At 44.7% G+C, this 26131-nt stretch overlaps 1 protein-coding gene across 1 annotated transcript in view; it reads left to right on the forward strand.

Annotated features, from left to right (window-relative positions):
- LOC141080458 (uncharacterized) overlaps nt 1–26131 on the forward strand; it is a 39493-nt gene that overhangs the window by 12548 nt on the left and 814 nt on the right. The gene's annotated exons all lie outside the window — the stretch shown is intronic.

Here is a 26131-nt window from a genome sequence, read left to right on the forward strand (position 1 = left end):
TACTGCCAAAATTTTCGGGGCCCCCTTGAGACTGCCCAGGCTCCACCCAGCCACGCCTCCACCCCTCGAACTGTCCACAGTCCCACCACTCTCTCTTGGAAAAACTCAACTTCTCACCTATCACACATTAACAGTTCCCATCACCAGATCACACATATAGCCGGCAGCTTTTGCATTGGCCAAAAGATTTTTTTAAGCCGCCACCATAACAGGGTAGACAGTTTTGGCCAGGCCCTACTCTACTGTAACCTATTAAATATTTGTTAAAATATGCAATACAATTTAGGTATATTTTTATTTATTTTTCAATTTTTAAAATGACCAAAAATATCACATACAAAGAACAAATAACGCTACACCATGTCCAGACCACATATTACCACCACATAGTGACCTATAATACCACATACAAGGAACAAATACCGCCACACCATGACCAGACCACATATTACCACCACAAAGTGACCAAATAATAGCACATACAAGGGACAAATACCACCGCACCATGCCCAGACCACATATTACCACCACATGGTGACTGAATACTACAATACTGATCATTAATAAAAAACATAATACTATCACCATAAGTGGCATTATACACAGGAGATCTGTACTTGGTATGCAGTGTCTGTGTACAGGTAATATAGTGATCACCAGTGACATTATACACAGGAGCTCTATATATAATGTACAGGTAACGCAGTGATCACTGGTGACATTATACACAGGACCTCTGTATATAGTATTCAGTGTATAGTGTCAGTGTATAGGTAACACACTAACTCACCAGTGACGTCTCTAGGTGAAGTCCTTCATCCTTGCTTTTCATCTTTCATCCAGCACAGATCGCCATCACGTCTTCCAGCCAGGGCTCGTCTCTGCAGGAAATAACACAGTTATCTAGAGCTTCGCTTGCAGAACACATTACTTATTTTTTCCCAACTTCTACATTACACCACATGAAGAAAAAAAGGCGACATAGTGTTGCTCTGCACAGTAACAGGACCACCACCCCATTTAAAACAGTATACTCAAAAAATTAAATACATCACTGCAGTAATAATATCCTTTAATTAGCCCCTATGGTAATAATATCCCCCATCCTTAGCCCCGTGTGTCTCATTCCTGGCTTCAGCCATATGTTCTCCCATCCCACCCTCATGAGTATCCATTCTTCCCCATCTGTCTCCGTCGTATCCATCCTGCCCCATGATCCGGTGCCATCTGTCTCCAACTCTGCTCATCTGTCTCCAATCATGCCCCGTATTTCCATTCTGCCTCGTGTCTCCATTCTGCCCCGTGTCTTGCATTCTGCCTCATGTCTCACATTCTGCCCCCTCCTGTGTCTCACTGTCACATTCTGCCCCCATGTCCTGCATTCTGCCCCAGCGTCCAGTATTCTGTCCCAGCGTCCATCATTCTACTCCCATGTCAGCATTCTGCCCCAGCATCCAGCATTCTGCCCCCATGTCCAACATTCTGCCCCATGTCTGCATTCTGCCTCAGCGTCAATCATTCTGCCCCAGCATCCAGCATTCTGCCCCAGCATCCAGCATTCTGCCCCAGTGTCCAGCATTCTGGTACAGGGTCCAGCATTCTGCCCCCATGTCCAGCATTCTGCCCCCATGTCTGCATTCTGCCCCAGCGTCCAGCATTCTGCCCCAGTGCCCAGCATTCTGCCCCATGTCTGCATTCTGCCCCAGTGTCCAGCATTCTGCCCCCATGTCCAGCATTCTGCCCCAGTGTCCAGTATTCAGCCCCAGAGTCCAGCATTCTGCCCCATGTCCAGCATTCTGCCCCAGTGTCCAGCATCCAGCATTCAGCCCCAGCGTCCAGCATTCAGCCCCAGCGTCCACCATTCTGCCCCATGTCCAGCATTCTGCCCCATGTCCAGCATTCTGCCCCAGAGTCCAGCATTCTGCCCCATGTCCAGCATTTGCCATGTCCAACATTCTGCCCCATGTCCAGCATTCTGCCCCAGTGCCCAGCATTCTGCCCCATGCCCAGTATTTGGCCCCAGTGTCCAGCATTCTGCCCCATGCCAAGCATTCTTCCCCTGCGTCCAGCATTCTTCCCCATGTTAAACATTCTGCCCCATGTCCAGCATTTGGCCCCAGTGTCCCGCATTCTGCCCCATGTCCAGCATTCTGCCCTATGTCCAGCATTCTGCCATCTGCCCCGGGCCCCCCGGATCGCCGCTCTCAAAAATAAAAAAAAACAAGTTCTTGTTACCTGGCCGTGCTCCAGCGGTGAGGCTCCGTCCCTCCACGCAGCTGAAGCGCGCACTCTCCGGTGACTGGCAGTGACGTCAGACGCCGGCGATGTGCGCTCTGCGGCTGACGTCAGCTGCCAGCCTCCGATTGACTGGCGGCTGTTAACTATTGACATGCGGGCCGGCGAGCCCGCATGTCAATAGCATTTCAGCTGCCGCAGTGCCGCGCTAAGGGCCCAGTTTACCTGCCGGTAGGGGCCCGGGGAGCAGAGGAGACCCCTCTGCCCACTGGGCCCCATATGCCAGTCAGGGCAGTAATGCCCTGATGGCGGCCCTGGAGCTGCACAAGGACTGTAGCCTGCCCTGATTACCCCTGCTTGTTTCATTTCTCTTAGCATACCTTTTGCACACGGATAATGAGCTGGAGGTACAGGACGATACCTTTCTTTAATAGGTGGGTGATCTCCTGTGGGGATGTTATGTTGAAACCCTTTTACCTGCCCAAAATCAAAGGGATGCTTACTGAAAACCCTCTCGTATTCTTGCACCACCCGTTGCACTCCATTTTTCTGATGTACAGGAGTAGAGTCGGTGACAACATGTATCTTTTGGAACCATTCCTCTGTCTGAACAGAAGAGCCATTGCCATCCATCGCTTCTAACGGAGTCAAGGGTTCTACAGCCTGAATATCATTGTTACTGACTGTGAACAGTTTGGCTACGGTTGCATAACGGGGCAAGCAAGCTTCTTCCTCTCCACACTTCAGAACACGTACCGGTACCCTGCCCCTTTTAACATCAACAATTCCCCTAGCCGTCAGCACAGTAGGTCTGCTATCAGAATAGACTGGTTCAAGTTGAGCTTTGTAGTCCCGTCCTCTGATGCCCATGGCTGCTCTGCACCAGATGAGGGTCTCACTCCTAGGGGGAAGCATAATGGAGTAGGGATCACTCACCCTTACACTACCAATCTCTCCACCAGTTAACACCACCTGCTGTTGCTGCACAAGGGCCTTGATATCTTTATTGAGGGCATGCTGTTCTTTGTACGGGGCCGACTCCGCTATGTCTTTCAAAATAATGATGACCTCACTTAAACAATTTTCAATCACATTTGTGCCCAATGTTATGATGGGTGGACACTCTCCTCTTTCCACCTCTACCACCACAAGACCTTGAGCTTTGAGCTCCACCTTCCCCCACCTCTTTGTACCCCACCTGTGTCAGAGGTTGACCATTACTTGCTATTAAAGACAAGTTACCATCAGGAAGTTGGGTGAAATCAGTCTCAGTCCAATATCTTTGGTACAGTGTGTGAGGCATTGTGGTTACCTGTGATACAGTGTCAACGAGGGAGGTGAAGGGGATACCATCCATTACCACGGGTATAAGTGGACATCCTCCAACATACCTGTTTCTCCAGTTAGTTGGACCAGATTGTCTTACTCCTGGGGGTGGTCCTCGCCCCCAGGGGTCGACCATTTAAAGGACATTCTCTTTCAATATGATCCACCTTATTGCACCGTCTGCAGATGGGTCTCCCAGAAGAGTCAAATCGGTCTGTTGTTCTTCTGCCGATGCGAGTCAGTCGTCGCTGATATTGCAGCATCCGCTTTGGCCGTCACCATGGGAGATCATCCGGGCTTGATGCTAGTTGGATCCCCTCTGAGGGGGAATAAGTCTGGAGAGTCTGAACAGTTTTACATAGAGCAGCCATATTTTTAGTCAGTTCCTGTACTTGCAGCCATAAATCTGCAATTGAATCATCAACTGGAGTCTGCATGTGCTGTACTGCAGGCACCTGGGGTGAGGATACTGCCCCCTGGTGGTACGCAACTGCTGGATGTTTAACTGACTCAGTGCAGACATAGGTAGATTCTCTTAACGGGAATCTGTCACCCCTTTTTTGAGGTATCATATAATGATATCATTCAATTGTGTGTCACATAAGGATTCTCTTAGTACTTTTGCTTCCCCCTGACCCCGCACCTTTCATGCATAAATTCCTTTTTTATATCGGTTCAGATGTATGTAAACTGCCACGGTCCGGTCCAATGGGCGGGGCTTATTCAACTGCTCCCCCCCTCCCTGACTTGCTCTACACAAGAAGAAATGCATAGAGCAAAACAGTATTTTGTATTAGAAAAATAGTAGGTATAGTCAACCCACTTTATAAAGAAAAAATGAAACTATGTTGATAAAGCCGTAACTACCATAATAAGTAATGGCCCCTTAGTATCTAATACTTGAGAAAACAAAGATGACTAAACAAATACATGTTGTGGTAAAAGAATTCTTATAGAATGACAAATCAGGGTCTTATCTTTCAATTTCCACCTTTTATATTTTAGTGGAAATCCTCTTTATGTGCAAATTCATTATATAGTGAGCAAACATTTACTGTTCGACTTTCCATTCTACAGATGGACATTTATTTATAGCTCTTTGCTTCTATTTGTTTCCCAGCTTTCCTCCATTGAATCTTGCTGAATACATTTCAACACATTTCCATAATATTTTCCTGTTTCTTTATAAATCATGCTTTTCTTCATTGAGCGGATTGACAGGAAGAAAGTTTTATGAGAACTGTAGGAAATGGTTCAGTGTCTAAATAAATGGGAAACCCAAGAACATAAACAACACAAAACAGCAGGCTCCTAGAAGTGTCGAGAACATCTTTATCCAACAGTTATATTCCAGCAAAAAAAGGCTGTGCTTGCCAAAGTAATTACGGTATTTAAATAAGATACAAATAACAGAATATAATTACTAAGGTAATGTGAGCCAAATACAACATTATAAAAAGAAAGGCATTTATCTTGACCAATATACAACCCCTGGCAAAAATTATGGAATCACCAGCCTTGGAGGATGTTCATTCAGTTGTTTAATTTTGTAGAAAAAAAGCAGATCACAGACATGGCACAAAACTAAAGTCAATTCAAATGGCAACTTTCTGGCTTTAAGAAACACTAAAAGAAATCAAGAACAAAAAATGTGGTAGTCAGGAATGGTTACTTTTTTAACCAAGCATAGGGGAAAAATTATGGAATCACTCAATTCTGAGGGAAAAAATTATGGAATCATGAAAAACAGACAAACACTCAAATACATCACTAGTATTTTGTTGCACCACCTCTGGCTTTTCTAACAGCTTGCATTCTCCGAGGTATGGACTTAATTAATGAGTGTCAAACAGTACTCTTCATCAATATGGCTCCAACTTTCTCTGATTGCTGTTGCCAGATCAGCTTTGCAGGTTGGAGCCTTGTCATGAACCATTTTCTTCAACTTCCACCAAAGATTTTCAATTGGATTGAGATCCGGACTATTTGCAGGCCATGACATTGACCTTATGTGTCTTTTTTCAAGGAATGTTTTCACAGTTTTTGCTCTATGGCAGGATGCATTATCATCTTGAAAAATGATTTCATTCATCCCCAAACAGCCTTTCAATTGATAGCATAAGAAAAGTGTCCAAAATATCAACATAAACTTGTGCATTTATTGAATATGTATTGACAGCCATCTCCCCAGTGCCTTTACCTGATATGCAGCCCCATATCATCAATGACTGTGGAAATTTGCATGTTCTCTTCAGGCAGTCATTTTTATTAATTTCATTGGAACGGCACCAAACAAAAGATCCAGCATCATCACCTTGCCTAATGCAGATTCATGATTCATCACTGAATATGACTTTCATCCAGTCATCCACAGTCCACGATTGCTTTTCCTTAGCCAATTGTAACCTTGCTTTTTTCTGTTTAGGTGTTAATGATGGCCTTCATTTAGCTTTTCTGTATGTAAATCCCATTTCCTTTAGGCGGTTTCTTACAGTTTGGTCACAGACGTTGACTCCAGTTTCCTCCCATTCGTTCCTCATTTGTCTTGTTGGGCATTTCCTATTTTGTAGACATATTGCTTTAAGTTTCCGGTCTTGACGATTTGATGTCTTCCTTGGTCTACCAGTATGTTTGCCTTTAACAACCTTCCCATGTTGTTTGTATTTGCTCCAGATTTCAGACACAGCTGACTGTGAACAACCAACTGTTATGAAAGGCAGAACGCACTAAATAAATAAATAATAAAGTGCGTTCGCCGCTCGGGGTCCACCGTGCAGGAGATGACAAAACTGCTGCTAATTAATGGCAGACGCGCTATATGGCGGTATAATGCGCTCGGGTTCAACGTCACCCGAAGTGCGCAGAGCGGACTCTGTTTAACTCACAGAGGCACTGGAACATAAACATACACACTGAGCCAGTTAGACTTCACCGGACTCAGTGAAATTGCATGCACGGTATCTGGTCACAGGACACGGGTCCAAGACAGGGGATGGTGTCTGTCTAGACCTACCATGCAAGCAGCTTCGCTGCTGCGGATGCCGGTAAGTGCTGCTACATGCAGCGTGGCGGCAGAGACAGCCGCTAAGCGATGGTGCCTTGAGAGACGTGACACCACTGGACGCTAGTGTAGAGGTGCGGTGTGCACATTGGCCTATGGCTTGCCACTGACTGGCGCGGACTCTTACTATAGTTCCCTATCCACATACGTAATATCAGAGGGAAGGGGTTTCAAATGAGTCAGTCACCAGAATCATACATCCATCACCAATCACACATCTAGCAAGGAGAGTCTATACTAGCGCATGGCTGAACGGCCATGCAGTCCTTTTATAGCCGTGCGCTGCCGGGACCTTCAAGATCTCTGAGATGGACCAATCAGATCAGGAGAAGGACCTGTGCACGTGACTCCCGACCTCCAATGGGAGATCATCTCATGAGCATGCTCAGTGGAGCGGCAGCGGGACTTAGCCTCAGGAATAACTTGCTGCAAAGCAGTTTGTGAGGCTCTGGACTCCTGTTGTGTAGCTGCAGGAATCCGACGCCTAACACCAACATCTTTTGCAACATTGCGTGATGATTTACCCACTTTTAAGAGTTTGATAATCCTCTCCTTTGTTTCAATTGACATCTCTCGTGTTGGACCCATGATTCATGTCAGTCCACTTGGTGCAACAGCTCTCCAAAGTGTGATCACTCCTTTTCAGATGCAGACTAACGAGCAGATCTAATTTGATGCAGGTGTTAGTTTTGGGAATGAAAATTTACAGAGTGATTCCATAATTTTTTTCCCTCAGAATTGAGTGATTCCATAATTTTTCCCCTATGCTTGGTTAAAAAAAGTAACTTTTACTGACTACTACATTTTTTTTTCTTGATTTCTTTTAGTGTTTCTTAAAGCCAGAAAGTTGCCATTTGAAATGACTTTAGCTTTGTGCCATGTCTGTGATCTGCTTTTTTTCTACAAAATTAAACAAGTGAATGAACATCCTCCAAGGCCGGTGATTCCATAATTTTTGCAAGGGCCTGTATAATACAAGTACAGCAATGTCATTTTTCGAGATGTGATCTGTCAAGTGTGTAATAACCTACCGGGAGTTTTAATTGGGCTCCCCAATAATATATATACACTCACTGGCCACTTTATTAGGTACACCATGCTAGTAAGGGGTTGGACCCCCTTTTGCCTTCAGAACTGCCTCAATTCTTCGTGGCAGAGATTCAACAAGGTGCTGGAAGCATTCCTCAGAGATTTTGGACCATATTGACATGATGGCATCACACAGTTGGCGCAGATTTGTCGGCTGCACATCCCTGATGCGAATCTCCCGTTCCACCACATCCCAAAGATGCTCTATTGGATTGAGATCTGGTGACTGAGGAGGCCATTTGAGTACAGTGAACTCATTGTCATGTTCAAGAAACCAATCTGAGATGATTCGAGCTTTATGACATGGCGCATTATCCTGCTGAAAGTAGCCATCAGATGTTGGGGACATTGTGGTCATAAAGGGATGGACATGGTCAGCAACAATACTCATTTAGGCTGTGGCGTTGCAACGATGCTCAATTGGTACCAAGGGGCCCAAAGAGTGCCAAGAAAAAATTCCCCACACCATGACACCACCACCACCAGCCTGAACCGTTGATACAAGGCAGGATGGATCCATGCTTTCATGTTGTTTACGCCAAATTCTGACCCTACCATCCGAATGTCGCAGCAGAAATCGAGACTCATCAGACCAGGCAACGTTTTTCCAATCTTCTACTGTCCAATTTCGATGAGCTTGTGCAAATTGTAGCCTCAGTTTCCTGTTCTTAGCTGAGAGGAGTGGTACCCAGTGTGGTCTTCTGCTGCTGTAGCCCATCTGCCTCAAAGTTCGACGCACTGTGCGTTCAGAGATGCTCTTCTGCCTACCTTGGTTGTAATGGGTGGCAATTTGAGTCACTGTTGCCTTTCTATCAGCTCGAACCAGTCTGCCCATTCTCCTCTGACCTCTGGCATCAACAAGGCATTTCCGGCCACAGAACTGCCGCTCACTGGATTTTTTTTCTTTTTCGGACCATTCTCTGTAAACCCTAGAGATGGTTGTGCGTGAAAATCCCAGTAGATCAGCAGTTTCTGAAATACTCAGACCAGCCCTTCTGGCACCAACAATCATGCCACGTTCAAAGGCACTCAAATCACCTTTCTTCCCCATACTGATGCTCGGTTTGAACTGCAGGAGATTGTCTTGACCATGTCTACATGCCTAAATGCACTGAGTTGCCGCCATGTGATTGGCTGATTAGAAATTAAGTCTTAACACACAGTTGGACAGGTGTACCTAATAAAGTGGCCAGTGAGTGTATATATATATATATATATATATATATATATATAAGGCCTCTTTCACACATCAGGTTTTCGCCGTCAGGCGCGATCCGGCGCTTTTGACAGAAACCGGATCCGGCGAAATGCAATGCCGGATCCGGTTTCCCCCCCATTGACTTGCATTTGCGCCGGATCGCGCCGGATAGCCATGCGTTTCATCCGGTTTTCGCCGGATCCGGCAATGTGTCGTGATCCGGCGTCAGGAAAAAACGGCTACTGTAACGTTTTTTGTCTCCGGCGAAAAAGCCGGACACGCCGGATCCGGCGCGTCCGTCTTTTTCACACAATGAAAGCCTATGAGCGCCGCAATGCGCCTGATCCGGCGAAAGCCGGATCCGGTGGCCGGATCCGTTTTTTTTGGTCTGAGCATGCTCAGTAGCTCTGCCCACAAGACATATATAAAAGCAAGACAGTGGGACCCACAGCCATACCCAACATGCCACCCAAGAAAGCAACCAAGCGCAGCAGGAGAAGGCAGGAGACCACTGCAGCACCATCAGCACCACCACCACCCCAAATGGAGCAGCAAATGGAACATGCTGAGGAGGGGAGGCCAGCAGCAGATGAGAGACGGTAATTATCAAATCCCCCATTCCTCCAAACTAGGGCTATTGAATATCAAGATATTCATTGGCCCTTTGTTTCTCTTTATTCAACAGCCGCCCAATAGATGCAGCAGCAGCAGCAGCAATGTCAGCAGCTGGAACACCACCCACAGGCATGGAGTGTGGCCACCAGGAAGACAGCACATCATCTTCTGGGAGCCCTCCCTCGCATCGTCAGCGTTTGACGGTAAGTTTTTATTTCCAAAATCCATCATCTCTGTAATATATGTCTATTCATTGCCTTTTATTTCAAAACAGGATTCACAAGATGAAGAGGAGCTCCCAGAAGAAGAAGGAAGGGGTGGACAGACACCTGGAGTGGGCTCACAATTGGTAAGTTTTTTGCATCAAACGCAGAAACACAACATCACACTACACACAACACATAGAAAACAATGTTCTGCAGACCACACACAGCAAACAAATGCCTACATCCAAAGACATAACATTTTTTGTTTTCTTCTCTAGTCTTCCCAATCTGGTGCTCGGCCAAGAGGTCCTCGCAGTGCCTCCCAGGGTCGTCGGCGACAGCAACGCGGCGGTCACCAGCGTGTAAGTATAAATATTTTTGCTTTGTTTTTTTGCACTTTTTATTTCATTTCTTTTGTGGAGGCTAATTATGTTATTTTTGTCTTTTTCTTTAACAGCCTTCACAGCGTTAAAGGCGTCACTCTGACGGTGAGGATGGAGGACTCGATGTGGACCACCTCATCGATCTCGTCAGAGAAAGGGAGCCGCTCTGGAATATGGCTGACCGCCGCCACGCTGACCTTATCGTTACCCGACGACTCTGGGAGGAAATCTGTTCGCTCCTTGTGGGCCGCTGGGAGGACCTCGATGTTCGGGCCCAGATTAAAGAGCGTAAGTATATACAGTACCGGTTGCTTGATGTAAACCAGTGTTTCCCGAACTCCAGTCCTCGTGGTCCCCACGGATCATGTGTTCAGGATTTCTATTTACTATGGAAATCCTGAAAACATGACCCCTGGGGACCATGAGGACTGGAGTTTGGGAAACATTGATGTTGTATACTAACCACTTTGTCCTTTCTCGTTTCAGGGAACAGAATTGTGAATCGGTGGCGGTCTGTGAGGGATCGTTTCAAGAAGGAGTTCAATAAAGAGATGCGGGCCCCGAGTGGATCTGGAGGACGCAGGAGCAAGTACAAGTACGCAGAAGCCCTGTCGTTCCTCCGGGAAACAATGGTCACTAGAAGGTAAATATTACACACCACATGTGAAAAAAAATGTTAGATGTAAATTTTTTTTTTCAGCCAGGGCCATACCATGTCAGTATTTTAATTGTTTTTTTTTCTCTTTATTCCACAGCACGGTGAGCAGCACTCGGGAGCCTGCACGATTGGACCCTTCTGAGGCGATCCCTGAGGAGACCAGCACCGAGGGACACTTCGACCGCCCCGGTACATCTGCACCTTCTCAGCCTTCCCACACATTCGACCCATCTGTCCCATCCACCAGCACAGGAGCATCGTGGCCGCCTACATTACATGAAGCTGCTGGTGAGGAGATCGCTTTCCCTTTACCCCACCCTTCTGCCCCTGCCACCTCTAGTACACCTGCGGGTACTGGGCGGCAGCGGCAGAGGGGTCAGGAAAAGACTTATGCGCCAGAGTTCTTGCATCTGAATGCATCTTTCCAGAACTGTCTAAAAGTCTTGTCAGAGCAAATCTCCGCAGGCTTTCAGCAGATCAACTCCAGCATTCTGGAGGTGAAGACACTTCTGCAAACCATGCATTCAGAAGCAAGATCTTCGCCAAACCACACCTTTTTCAGGTCTGTTGTGGAGCGCATGGAAACGCTCTCTCCTGCCCAGCAGATGCATGTAATGCATTCATGCCACGCTGCTCTCCAGCAAGTTACCTCCCAACCTCCTCCTCCCACCACAGTAGTTCCTCCACCTGCACCCCCTCCAGCCACTTTCCATCCTCCCCCTCCTATTACATCTATACCCCCTCCAGCCACTTTCCATCCTCCCCCTCCTATTACATCTACACCCCCTCCAGCCACTTTCCATCCTCCCCCTCCTATTACATACCATCCACCTCCCCAGCACCATCCACCTCCCCAGCACCAGCAACCTCCCCAGCACCAGCAACCTCCCCAGCACCAGCAACCTCCCCAGTACCAGCAACCTCCCCAGTACCAGCAACCTCCCCAGTACCAGCAACCTCCCCAGTACCTGCAAACTCCCCAGAACCAGCAACCTCCCCAGTACCAGACATCTCCCCACTTCCAGCAACCTGCCCCGTACCAGACATCTCCCCACTTCCAGCAACCTGCCCCGTACCAGACATCTCCCCACTTCCAGAAACCTGCCCCGTACCAGACATCTCCCCACTTCCAGCAACCTGCCCCGTACCAAACTCCTTCCCCATACAACTTGCCATCAACATCATCTGCTCCTACAGTCCCTGCCCAACCCTCCACTCCACCACCCACCACCTCTTCTGCTTCCCACATGTCCACCCATTCTGTAGTTTTTTCCACACCTTCACCTCTAACTGTTCCTTCCCCACCACGATCCCAGTCCTCTCTCCACACTCCCAGTGTCGAAGTGTCCCGCAGCCCCTCCAGCAGTATTTCCACCACACACTACACAGATTTATAATGTGTGTATTTAAATAAAAATGAGCAGTTTTATGGTTTCAAAGCTTTATTAAACAAGTTTATTAAAATTTTAAAAAAGTTTACTAAAAAAAACATTTTTCAATAAAAGTTAAATTATTTTACACTGGTTGTCTGTCATTTCTTTCTGCGGCGAAAAAGGTTAAATACAGGGTATTTAAAAGGTGAAATGGTATTCAAAACTAGGTATATAACTGTGGGTAAATTTTAGCTTTTTGCCACAGTTGTGTTCCTGGTTGTGTTTGAAGCAAAGTATTTCACCTAAAAAGTTGTGTTTATTGTTGGTGATTTCCTAACAATGTACACAACTTTTGTTAAAAGGTGAAATACTTTGCATAAAACACAACCAGGTACACACATGTGGCCTAAAGCTAAAAATAGTAAGTCCATGACAAGATAGCCAACTTTGGTTGGCAAAGGTATATACTGTTGGTCCAGAAGGTACACAAGTTTGGTTAGGGCACAAATCTTTCACACTCTGTCATCCTGCCAGTGTACTCTGCCTTGAGGTGACATAAAGTATATTGCAAAATTGTCCCTCATTACTGAAACCGTTACAGAACTTCTAGTGGTAATGTCATGGTAATCTTGTAAGGTGGTTTCTTCAGAGGTGTCCTCAATGGAAATGGGTTCCTTGCAGATAACAAAATTGTGGAGTACCACGCACGCTTTGATCACCTCGTCCACAGTTTCTGTCTTGAGGTTGATCGCAGTCAATAGGACCCGCCACTTGGCTGTCAGAATACCAAAGGTACATTCAACCATTCTTCTTGCTCTTGTGAGGCGGTAATTAAAAATGCGTTTTGGTCTTGTCAATCCTCTGCTAGAGTACGGTTTCAAAAGGTGTTCTGACAGCTGGAAGGCTTCATCCCCTACACAGACAAATGGCATAGGTGGACCAGATGTTTGCGGCAGCGGTCTAGGTGGTGGGAACTGGAAGGTGTTTCCATACAGTTTACGCCCCATGGCAGACAGTTTGAAAACTTGAGAGTCATTGGAGCGGCCATAGGCCCCAATATCAACTGCAATAAATTTGTATTCCGTGTCAGCGATGGCCATGAGGACAATTGAAAAATATTTCTTGTAATTGAAATATTCCGATCCCGATCCAGCTGGCTTTACAATGCGGATATGTTTCCCGTCCACAGCGCCCAAGCAGTTTGGAAACTGACATATCTGTTGAAACTTGTCAGCAATTTCAATCCACCTCTCTGTTGTGGGCTCTGGTAAAAACTCTTCAGCTAAGGAGTCCCACAGTGCACGGCATGTGTACTTCACAATTCCAGATATGGTGGAAATCCCGAGTCTGTACTGGAAATGCAGTGACGAAAGGGATTCTCCAGTTGCAAGAAATCTGTGGGGAATTAAAAAACAATAAATTAGTTTTAAATCACAGCATTACATACCAAAACTGACCTATAACACTTGGAGATACAAACTACCACCAACAAGATTGCAGTGAAAGTGTGCTCTGATGCGAGCATATCCAATAAATGTGGCTTACCTTAAAGTCACCATCAGACGCTCTGCGGGTGAAACAGAGAAGCAGCAATAGGTGTCCGCTTTTCTTATGAGGTGTGCAATGCGCTCCACCAAGTAATCAAAATTCTCCATTTTCATCCTAACATATCCAAAAAATTTATCCGGGTTTTGTCGAAGGTCCATGCAGAGTGTAGAATAGACCCCACGCGTCATTCTCTTGGCTGTGATGGGGTGGATCCACAAACGTCGTCTACGATGCCTGATGCGCTGCTGTCTCGCTCTCTCCTTCTCCAGAACAATCACCCTCAAACGATTCGCCTCCGCTATAAAATCCGCCAAATTCTTCAAAATATTTCCAATGACAACATCCATCTTCGCCAGTAACTTGCTCTTCTCTCCAACCTGCACTTTTTCCTCTACAACCTGTCAAAGAAGGGCTGTAGGAACATGCTATATATAGTTTTCCAGTAGCCAATCCCGTTCGGAAGGCCACAAGGGTCAATTTTAAAAACCGGATCCGGCGTAATCCGTCGAAAAACGGATAGAAAAACGGATGAACCGGATGAGACGGATCCGGTTTTGTCTGTCAAGAAAAAGACGGATCCGGCAGAAAATCGGATCCATCACATCCGGTTTTATGAAACATTTGCCGGATCCGGCGTTCCGGCACGACGCCGGATCGCGCCTGACGCCGAAAACCTGATGTGTGAAAGTAGCCTAAGAGAATTGAGATCCAGCAAAAAGATGAAAGTTCACCAGAATTATAAAATCTTCTTCTTTATTTATCCATTAAATCATATAAAAAATATGGGACGCTTCATTGATGATTTGGTTTTTGTGTGGAGGGGGAACAAGGATTTAGCATCTTCCTTTTTTTCATATTTAAATAACAATAGTTTCAATCTCAAATTTACATGCCACATGAATGAGCTGTCAATTAATTTTCTTGATTTGACCTTGAAAATAGATTCAAATCGAAAAAAAGTGTTGGTGGAACCTTATCGCAAATCTACAGCTGTGAATAGTATATTGATGGCAAACTCATGTCATGCCAACCATGTAATTAGGAATATACCCACAGGTGAACTGATTCGAACAAAAAGAAATAGTACAGAAAAAGATACCTATATGAAAGAATCTGAAATTTTTGCAAAAAGATTAAAATCCAGGGGTTACCCAAACTGGTCTCCAAAAAGAGCGAGAGGCATAGTAGATAATTTAAATAGACAGGAATTGTTGGAATATAAAAATATCAAAGAACATAACAATGATTTGGGTATATTTTTCAGCACTAAATTTAGTCCACAGTATCAAGAAATAGTCTCCATTATTAAAAAACATTTACCCATTTTAGAACAAAGTGGTGAATTGAAAGAAATACTAAAAAAATATTCAATTAAATTTGTTGCGAGGAGAGCTCCTACTATAGGATCCATGTTGACGGCAAGCTTATTTACTGATCCAGACAAAAAATTGAAACAAAATTGGATGAAAACTATAGGCTGTTATGGTTGTGGTGCAAATATATTGTTAAAACAAAAACATTTTCTTCTATAAAAAATGAAAAAACTTTGAGATTTTTTCTTTTATTAATTGTAATACAGAAAATGTAATATATCTTATTGATTGCAATATTTGCGGACTTCAATATGTGGGTTGCACCACTAATTCATTGAAACAGAGTATGCGAAAACATTTGTCGGATGCAGTTAATTTGCCTATTGCAGGAGCCTCTGCGGTTTCCAAACATTTTGCTAATGTGCATAAAGGAGATTTAAAAAGCTTTTCCTTTAGGGGAATAGAGGTGGTTACAAAACCACGTAGGGGTGGTGATTATAAAAGTAAAATCCACTCTAGAGAAAGTAGGTGGATCTTTTTATTAGAGACTAGAGTTCCTGACGGATTGAACAGTAGAATGGACCTTATTACACAATATTAAGTAAGAAAATAAGAGATTTTTTTTTTTTTTTTGAAAAGATAGAGTGCATATATTAGTTTTTAAAAGATTATATCTCTATCTTAAACCTACTCCAATATATTATACCTTTTGAGAGTCATATTTGTGATTGTCTCTGATATTTAGATCGCGCGTACTACATCATGATGTATTTTTTCATAAATGTTTATATATATATTTTTTTATTTTTTTTTTTGTGGCAGTTATTCCATATCACTGTTGATTTACTACCAAATGTTTATATCATTGGTCTATGTATAAAACATGTTCAATATATGTATTTTTCTAGCAATATTTTTGAACTGAGTTTCAACCATCTACTCAGGTGTTTTTAACTGGTTTGTTTCACTGCTTTTAATTAAGGGTCATTTGAATATGTTCCACAAAGGAGGATATATTGTCAGTGTTGGAGCTCAGTTCAAATAGGACCGTGAGGAAGGCACATAGTGCTGAAACATGTAGTCCCTTGCTGGAATGTTACCAATTGTCTGGAGTTCCTCATATATTTTTTATATGATTTAATGGATAAATAAAGAAGAAGATTTTATAATTCTGGTGAACTTTCATCTTTTTGCTGGATCTCAATTCTCTTATATTTCTATTTGTTGGGGCACACTCCCTGCCTGGATCCGTGCAGAATATAAGGTGAACACCGACTATTGCATTAAGAGGAACTCCTTTATGGTGAGCTGGCTATATGTTTTTTACATTGTTTGAATATATATATATATATATATATATATATAATGGGGATGTGACTCACTAAGGTGCAGCGGGAGACCAATATGAGACAGGTTCTTCCAAAGTTCATGAGGTTTATTTCTGTCATAAACCATAAAACAGCGTGTCACCAAAAATAGCCTCTAGCTTAGGCAAACAAAAACATAAACGTTCGTGGTTGCAGACTCAGACCGCGAGTCTCAGCACATGCTGGGAGGTGTAGTCCTACCCACATACAGCTTCCTGGTTCAGGAGCAGGTCACATTATAAGGCTGTAGCCACACCCACGAACCCAGCAGCTGACTGGTCACCTGACTGTGACCTCACCACAGGTCCTTCAAACAAAAACAATAACAATATCTGGTATGCTTTACTTATGCCTTACATTATAGAGACAAGCCATTTATGAGGCACATATCTCCCATCAATTACACGACCCTTAGCCCTGCCACAATATATATATATATATATATATATATATATATATATATATATCAAGGCAGAAAAGTCCAGCAAGCTTGCTGGACTTTTCTGCCTTGATTTCTACATTGTTGGACTTGTTCCCAGTCTTGGTCCGTGCAACACAGAGGAAACAGGTATTTACCATCCAGAGTTTGGAGGTTAGCTGGTCTATGTGTTGTTTTGCTATATATATATATATTCGTTTGGGTCACAGAAGAGAGTAACACAACTTTGTAGCCATTACAAGGTAATTTTGCTCCTTTTTAAGCTCTTTAGTGTTCCCACGCACTAAGGCCGGTTTCACATTAGCGCTTTTTAAGCGCACGCACGGCCGGGGGTAGCTCCGCCCCCGAGCCGGCTCTCTGCCCGGCGTGCCCGCCCCTTGCTTGTAGCACCGCCTACTAGCGGACAGCGGCGCCTGCGATCGGCGCACCCTATCTTTAGCATAGGGTGCGCAGATCGTGCGCAGGCCGTGCGCTAGTTGCGCTTTGACCTGCGCTGCGCACTTTTGATGGTGCGCCGTGCGCGCCAAAATCCGAAAAGTTTGATTTTGGCGCGCACGGCGCACCGTCAAAAGTGCGCAGCGCAGGTCAAAGCGCAACTAGCGCATGGCCTGCGCACGATCTGCGCACCCTATGCTAAAGATAGGGTGCGCCGATCACAGGCGCCGCTGTCCGCTAGTAGGCGGCGCTACAAGCAAGGGGCGGGCACGCCGAGCAGAGAGCCGGCTCGGGGGCGGAGCTACCCCCGGCCGTGCGTGCGCTTAAAAAGCGCTAATGTGAAACCGGCCTAAGATACTCCTTTTGGTGCCCCATTAAAATATGATGCCAACAAAATTGCCCCCCAAACACTGAATTATACCCCCACAATGAATACTTCTACAGTACCCTCCATTAGTAGAGGATGCAGACACAGCTGAAACTGTGATGCTAGATTGGTGGGGTGGGGGAGAGGCACCGGATCCCTCTCCTCACTCGCGGGCCCCATAGCGACCATGTCGTCTGCCACTGTTAGCAGTCACCACCGATAACCTAAATCATTTTGTAAATTAATCCTTATCTATCAGCTTCATACAGGTAACAATCAGCTACCAAATAATACCGTCTATAGCAGTGTTCACCAACTCCCGTCCTCAAGAGCCACCAACAGATCATCTTTTGAGGATTTCCATAGCATTGCACAGGTGAAAGAATTATAATGTTTTCAGAATCTCCTTAATATTGAACAGGTATTGGAATTATCACCTGGCTAATACTAATAGTATCCTGAAAATATGATCTGCTGGTGGCTCTTGAGGACTGCAGTTTGGGAACACTGGCCTATAGTGAAACATAACATAGCGTGCTGCCACCTTGAGTAATAGCTAGCATCCCAGAGTGCTTATACATGGGTTATAGACTTAGGGTGTGTGCACACATTGCGGATTCTGCTACGGAATTTTCAGCGCAGATTTGCCTAAATCCGCAGGTTTATCTGCGGATTTATTGCGGATTAGCTTGCGGTTTTCCCCTGCGGTTTGACAGCTGTCATGAAGCAGGTGCCAAACAGCTGCGGCATCCGCACAAAGAATTGACATGCTGCGGACTTAAATCCGCCGCAAATCCGCGCGGAAATTTCCATACCGTGGGCACTGCATTTTTCAATTTACATAGACTATAAGGGTACTGTACAACGCAGCAGGGTCTGCTGCGGATTCGCAGGGCCAAATCCACTGCGGATCTACAGCAGAATCCGCAACGTGTGCACACACCCTTAGGCTCTAGCATCTATGTAAGCTTCTGCGACTCAGCTATAAAAATCTGTTATTTATCAGTCCTAAAACACTTAAAGGGGTTTTCAACTTTTAGAAAAGTGGTCTCCAAGTGATTTAGATACTTGTACAAAGCAGCTCCCCTCTTCTGTTTAATTCTCTATGTTCTGCCTGCAGTCATGCCATCACGGCTAAAGTGCACATCTCCACTGCAGCCAATCACTGAATTTTGGCTACTTGTGCCACCTACTTCAGCAGAGCCACCCAGTGATTGACTGCAGTGGTGTGTGTGGTGTAGTCGTGACGTCACTGTTTCAGCCAAAACACAGAGACTGGCACAGCAGAGGGGAGTAGTCACCATCTGCACTTTTTATTTTACTAGTGTCCATTTGTTTGGATATCACATTTCTAAAACCTGAAAATCAGTTTATCAACTTTAGAAATAAAAATAACAATTAGTCGAGTAGTTTTTAAATCAATACTTAAAAAAAAACATAATGTTAGGTAGAATATGGGACATCGATTAAAAAAAAGCAGGAAGAATGATTACAGGTTACCAAGCTGCAGTCAGATGCTTCATGTAATTATATTCTCTAAAGCTGTGATATCTTTATAAAAAGATATATATATATATATATATATATATATTTAGTCACAAATAGAAAATTTTCTGAGAGTTGTCAGGGTTATCCAAGGTAAATGTAACCAAGAGCTACACAAATTCATATGATGCTGGAGGACTCTACCAGATGCCATATTTTAGCATATAAAAAGAACCTGACAGTTGATTAAGAGACTGCCTCTGTTGCAGCTATGTATGTTTCACGCACTCTGAAACGCTGACATATATTGAGAAGGACCTATCAATCATGTGAAGTGGGGCGGGGAGAAGCTGCTTGGGACCTGCCTCTTGGACTAGTCATCCTACTCACCTTGTCCCTGCCCAGATTTTAAAATTATGTTTTCTCTGAAACACCACAGCATATTAGAGTGAACATAAAAGACTATGATAACGCAGCCCATCTCTGATTCATGCTGCACATGGTTCAGGTAGGATGAATCGGCTATCAGTTTCCCTTCAAACTGTGACTGTAAAATGGGAAGTTGGAGAATTTGAGCTTTTTATCTGAAGAATAGAGTTGAGCGATACCGTCCGATACTTCAAAGTATCGGATCGGAATGGATCGGCCGATCTTAAAAAAAAAAGTATCGGTATCGCCGATTCCGATACCGGAAGTCCCATTCAAGTCTATGGGACTTCCGGTATCGGAATAAGAAAAATCCTGTTTTTCCCTTGTACAGCCTCTCTGGGGTCTGTACGGGCCTTTCGGGGGGCTGTGCCGGCCTGCCAGGGGGTCTGTGCAGGCTCCGGTGGTCTGTGCCAGCCTGCCGGGGGGCTGTGCCGGCCTGCCAGGGGGGCTGTGCAGGCTCTGGTGGGCTGTGCCGGCCTGCCGGGGGGCTGTGCCGGCCTGCCGGGGGGCTGTGCAGGCCTGCCGGGGGGCTGTGCAGGCTTCGGGGGTCTGTGCAGGCATCGTCCGATGGGACTACAAGTCCCATCGGGCGATGCCTGCTACCATGACAGTGATTGACACATTAGCCAATGATGGGACAGTAGTAGTCCCATCATCCGGCTAATGTGTTGAATGTAAAAAAAAAAAAAAAAAATTACATGCTACATACATACAACATGCATACTACATACATGCTACATTCATACTACATACATGCTACATTCATACTACATATATACTACATGCAACATACATACTACATATATACTACATGCATGCAACATGCATACTACATATATACTACATGCTACATACATGCTACATACATACTACATATATACTACATGCATGCTACATACATACTACATATATGCTACATACATACTACATATATACTACATGCATGCTACATACATACTGCATGCTACATACATACTACATGCTACATACATACTACATATATGCTACATACATACTACATATATACTACATGCATGCTACATACATACTGCATGCTACATACATACTACATGCTACATACATACCACATATATACTACATACATACCACATACATACTACATACATACTACATACATACTACATGCTACATATATACTACATACATACTACATATATACTACATACATACTACATATATGCTACATACATACTACATATATACTACATGCATGCTACATACATACTGCATGCTACATACATACTACATATATGCTACATACATACTACATATATACTACATGCATGCTACATACATACTGCATGCTACATACATACTACATGCTACATACATACCACATATATACTACATACATACTACATGCATGCTACATGCTACATATATACTACATACATACTACATACATACTACATACATACTACATGCTACATACATACTACATATATACTACATGCATGCTACATACATACTACATATATACTACATGCATGCTACATACATACTACATATATACTACATGCATGCTACATACATACCACATACATACTACATACATACTACATACAATACATTCATACAATACATACATAGACATACAGTACATATAACATAGAGTAACATACTTACCAATACTTGTCACATTGTTCCCCGAAGCCATTGTCTTTTACGGAATAAATATTAACATAACAAACCACAAAAATACTCACCCACGATCCGAAGCAGTCCACGAGTGTGTCCCACGACGATCTTGGGTAGAGAACTGCAGCATCAGCTGTTGCTGCCGTTCTCTACGGGCTGCAGGAATCCAATGACGGAAGGTAGGTATCCTTCCGCACTGTATTCCTCCGCCACTTTAAAAAAAAAAAGTCCCTAGTCTCACTTTATGCCATTGCTGTGTGGGAAATTCCCACGCAGCAATGGCATAAAGTGAGACTAGGGACTTTTTTTTTTTTTAAGTGGCGGAGGAATACAGTGCGGAAGGATACCTACCTTCCGTCATTGGATTCCTGCAGCCCGTAGAGAACGGCAGCAACAGCTGATGCTGCAGTTCTCTACCCAAGATCGTCGTGGGACACACTCGTGGACTGCTTCGGATCGTGGGTGAGTATTTTTGTGGTTTGTTATGTTAATATTTATTCCGTAAAAGACAATGGCTTCGGGGAACAATGTGACAAGTATTGGTAAGTATGTTACTCTATGTTATATGTACTGTATGTCTATGTATGTATTGTATGAATGTATTGTATGTAGTATGTATGTAGTATATATGTGGTATGTATGTAGCATGTAGTATGTATGTAGTATGTATGTAGCATGCATGTAGCATGCAGTATGTATGTAGCATGCATGTAGTATATATGTAGTATGTATGTAGCATGTAGTATGTATGTAGCATGCATGTAGTATGTATGTAGTATGTATGTAGTATGTATGTAGCATGTAGCATGCATGTAGTATGTATGTAGTATATATGTGGTATGTATGTAGCATGTAGTATGTATGTAGCATGTAGTATGTATGTAGCATGTAGCATGCATGTAGTATATATGTAGTATGTATGTAGCATATATGTAGTATGTATGTAGCATGCAGTATGTATGTAGCATGCAGTATGTATGTAGCATGCATGTAGTATATATGTAGTATGTATGTAGTATATATGTAGTATGTATGTAGCATGTAGTATGTATGTAGCATGCATGTAGTATATATGTAGTATGTATGTAGCATGTAGTATGTATGTAGCATGCATGTAGTATATATGTAGTATGTATGTAGCATGTAGTATGTATGTAGCATGTAGTATGTATGTAGCATGTAGTATGTATGTAGCATGCATGTAGTATGTATGTAGTATGTATGTAGTATATATGTAGTATGTATGTAGCATGTAGTATGTATGTAGCATGCATGTAGTATATATGTAGTATGTATGTAGCATGTAGTATGTAGCATGCATGTAGTATGTATGTAGTATGTATGTAGTATATATGTAGCATGTATGTAGCATGTAGTATGTATGTAGCATGCATGTAGTATGTATGTAGTATGTATGTAGTATGTATGTAGTATATATGTGTTATGTATGTAGTATGTATGTAGTATATATGTGGTATGTATGTAGTATGTATGTAGCATGTAGTATGTATGTAGCATGCATGTAGTATGTATGTAGTATTTTTTTTTTTTTTTTTAACATTTAACACATTAGCCGGATGATGGGACTACTACTGTCCCATCATTGGCTAATGTGTCAATCACTGTCATGGTAGCAGGCATCGCCAGATGGGGACTTGTAGTCCCATCGGACGATGCTTGCACAGACCCCCGGACATCAGCACAGCCCCCCGGCAGGCCGGCACAGCCCCCCGGCAGGCCGGCACAGACCCCCACAGGGTGCACAGACCACCGGCAGGCCGGCACAGCCCCCCGGCAGGCCGGTACAGACCCCCACAGGGTGCACAGACCACCGGCAGGCCGGCACAGCCCCCCGGCAGGCCGGTACAGACCCCGGGCAGTCCACACAGCCCCCCGGCAGGCCGACACAGCCCCCCGGCAGGCCGGCAGAGACCCCCGGAAGGCCCGAAATGACGGCGCATCATGATGCGCACACACCGCGCATCATGATGACGTCAGGCTGTCAATCAACTTTGAACTTCCGATTCCGATGCCGACTTCCGATATTGAAAAAATATCGGAAGTCGGTATCGGAATTCCGATACAGCAAGTATCGGCCGATACCCGATACTTGCGGTATCGGAATGCTCAACACTACTGAAGAACAATTCTTCCAACCATTATTAAGAGAAAAATGTCTGTAATATATTCTGTATAAAAAGATACTCTGTGGTCCCTCACACTGAGATGACCAAGCCACTATAACATCATGTCAGTGTAACAAGGGCACAGGGGGTAGTGGTGGCCGGGTTACTTAAAGTGACAGTACATAGGCAGAGTCCACTGAGCACACTATCAGTGAGCACCCCCAGTCCCTTGCACATAAACAGATGGGACCAACACAATTCTTCTCTGTTCTGGTCACAGCAGTCCAGGCGATTATTACTCCAGAACGGCAGCTGTTCTCCAACAGGGAAAATAACTTTTAATAAACAGGGATGGAGTAGAATAGCAGAAGAATACAGCACCGGATTCTTGATCTTTCCCTGACACGCTCCGAGGCAGCTGTAACAGCCACAAATAGACAGTAGTTCACACGTTGGGATTACCCCTTCAGAAGCGGGGGTCCTTCCAGAGTCCTGGGGCCTGTATTGTGGTCTTCAGTCCTTTGATCCTTGTGACCCCTCTTGAGTCCCTCGAGTCCTTTGAGTCCGGGGCAACAGACCTCTCCCATCTGGGGGTCTGGCAATGCCCCATCTGATAATCACATCTGCCCTGACCAGAGTCCCAGGCAGTTCTGAGGAAGCAGCTTCCTCTTTCTTTGTAGCTGCAGGTCCAGCCCACTTTAACTATTGCCTGTCCCTAACTCTGCACAGAAATTAAAAGGAGAACATACACAATATATAATATCACATACATTACATTACACATAAAACATATGTACAGGAAAGTGCATAGGGAGTCACACAGAAGGAGGAGAGGGCACAACTGAGGGGACCTGCCACCTCCTTACATTAGCATCATGTCAGAGAAAATAACTTTGCAGGAATTGCACTCCATAAGAAAGGGGTAAAGTTATTTTCTGTGATGAAGCCCCCTTCTGACTGTTTGGTACATCTGTAGGAACGATTCAGCAGAAAAGAGAAGGTGAGCGCTACCATGATCCTGTGTCATGCCCAGAGTTGGACTGGTCCACCGGGAAATCGTAGAATCCTCCAATGGGCCCACCCCTTGACCAGCACACCTCCTGCCTACTTCACTAGTGCATGCTCTGCCCTGTATTCTGATCGTGCGCACCGAGCAGTGAGTGCGTTACTCCAAACCTGATGCTGGCAGCCACCTGCACTGCTCAGCAGCAAGTGATGTGAAGTGAGTGCTTTCTCATCACCTGCCAGCATCTATTGCGGAGCAGTGCAGGTGGCCGCAGGTACCGGGTATGGAATATCGCACTCACAGTAAAGTCAGCACAGACTGGTAGAATGCGCACACAGCACCGGGGGTCTAGAGCGGAGTTAATTTTTTGAGGGAATTATGTCACTGGAAGGGGCAGTATCTCCTTCTATCCAGTAAAGACCACATAGCAGGAAGCAGCGATGGAGCAGCTGCTGTAAAGGAGGGAAATGAGGAGCTGCACCACAGAGCCGTGTGAAGTGTGGACTGAGGGGCTATATCAGGGAACCATGTGAGGAGAGGACTGAGGGGCTGCACAATGGAGACCTGTACAGAAGGGAATGAGGACACAGGACTCGGTGTGAGTGCCCTGAGGGTGCATTTTGGAAAGGGTTGATGTAACTTGAGTGGGGCTGCATAGGGAAATGATGATGAGCTGTGTGAAGTAGGGGGAATGATGATGAGGAGCTGTGTGGAGAAGGAGGATGATGAGGGGTTGTGTAGAGAATGGGGGTTGATGAGGGGCTGTGTGGAGAATGGGGGTTGATGAGGGGCTGTGTGGAGAATGGGGGTTGATGATGAGGGGACTGTGTGGAGATTTGGGGCTTATGATGAGGGGGCTGTGTGGAGAATGGGGGTTGATGATGATGAAGGGGCTGTGTGGAGAATGGGGTTTGATGAGGGGGCTGTGTGGAGAATGGGGGTTGATGATGAGGGGGCTGTGTGGAGAATGGGGTTAAATGATGAGCGGCTGTGTGGAAAAGAGAGCATGATGATGAGCGTCTGTGTGGAAAGGGGGCATGATGATTAGGGCCTTTGTGGAGAAAGGGGTATGTTGATGAGGGGGCTGTGTGGAGAAGGGGGGTGAGAAAAAGTCTCACTGTGCAGCGCTGAGCTCGGAGAGTTCACTGAGAGGAATTTATCCAAGTGAACTGCTGTGAACGCTCTGAGCTCAGCGCTGCATTGTGAGACTTTCTCACTGTGCTAGTATTGATCTGACCGAGGTCACCACAGTTAATTGACTGGGAACACAGCCTCAGTGACCTTTGGTAACTTCAATGATGTCATTGCTGCTCACTGACGCTGCTCTCGCAGCAGCTTATTCTTCCAATAGTTCTCAACCTGGACGGTCGCATCTTCGCACCGTCCAAGTTGAAAACTGTTTATCCCCCAGACATGGATTACGGCATGGGATAGAACGCTGGACAGGTGAGGGATATTGTTTTTTATTTTAGCTTCATTATAGGAGACGAGGGATTCAGTGGAATGGGCATTAGGTGAGTATGGTATAATTTAGAATCATTAAAGGAGTCTGTGTCATTTTGGCTGTCTTTATTTACCATACAACTATAGGATTAGTAATGAATAGGTGTCTTATAGACTTTTCTCCATTACTAATCTGTTGGCTTGATGTCACCAGACAATACATTAATGACATCAACCCCAGAAATATGAACCCCACTTTCCACCGCCACAGGGCAAGTGGGAAGAGCCGGGCAAAGCACTAGAATTGGAGTATCTAATAGATGCGTCTTTTCTGGGCAGTTGCAAGCTTTTTTAGGTTGGGGTGGGTATA

This window comes from Dendrobates tinctorius, unplaced genomic scaffold, assembly GCF_039654945.1.
Source record: "Dendrobates tinctorius isolate UK_male_01 unplaced genomic scaffold, ASM3965494v1 ptg000003l, whole genome shotgun sequence".
In the NCBI taxonomy this organism is placed as follows: domain Eukaryota; kingdom Metazoa; phylum Chordata; class Amphibia; order Anura; family Dendrobatidae; genus Dendrobates; species Dendrobates tinctorius.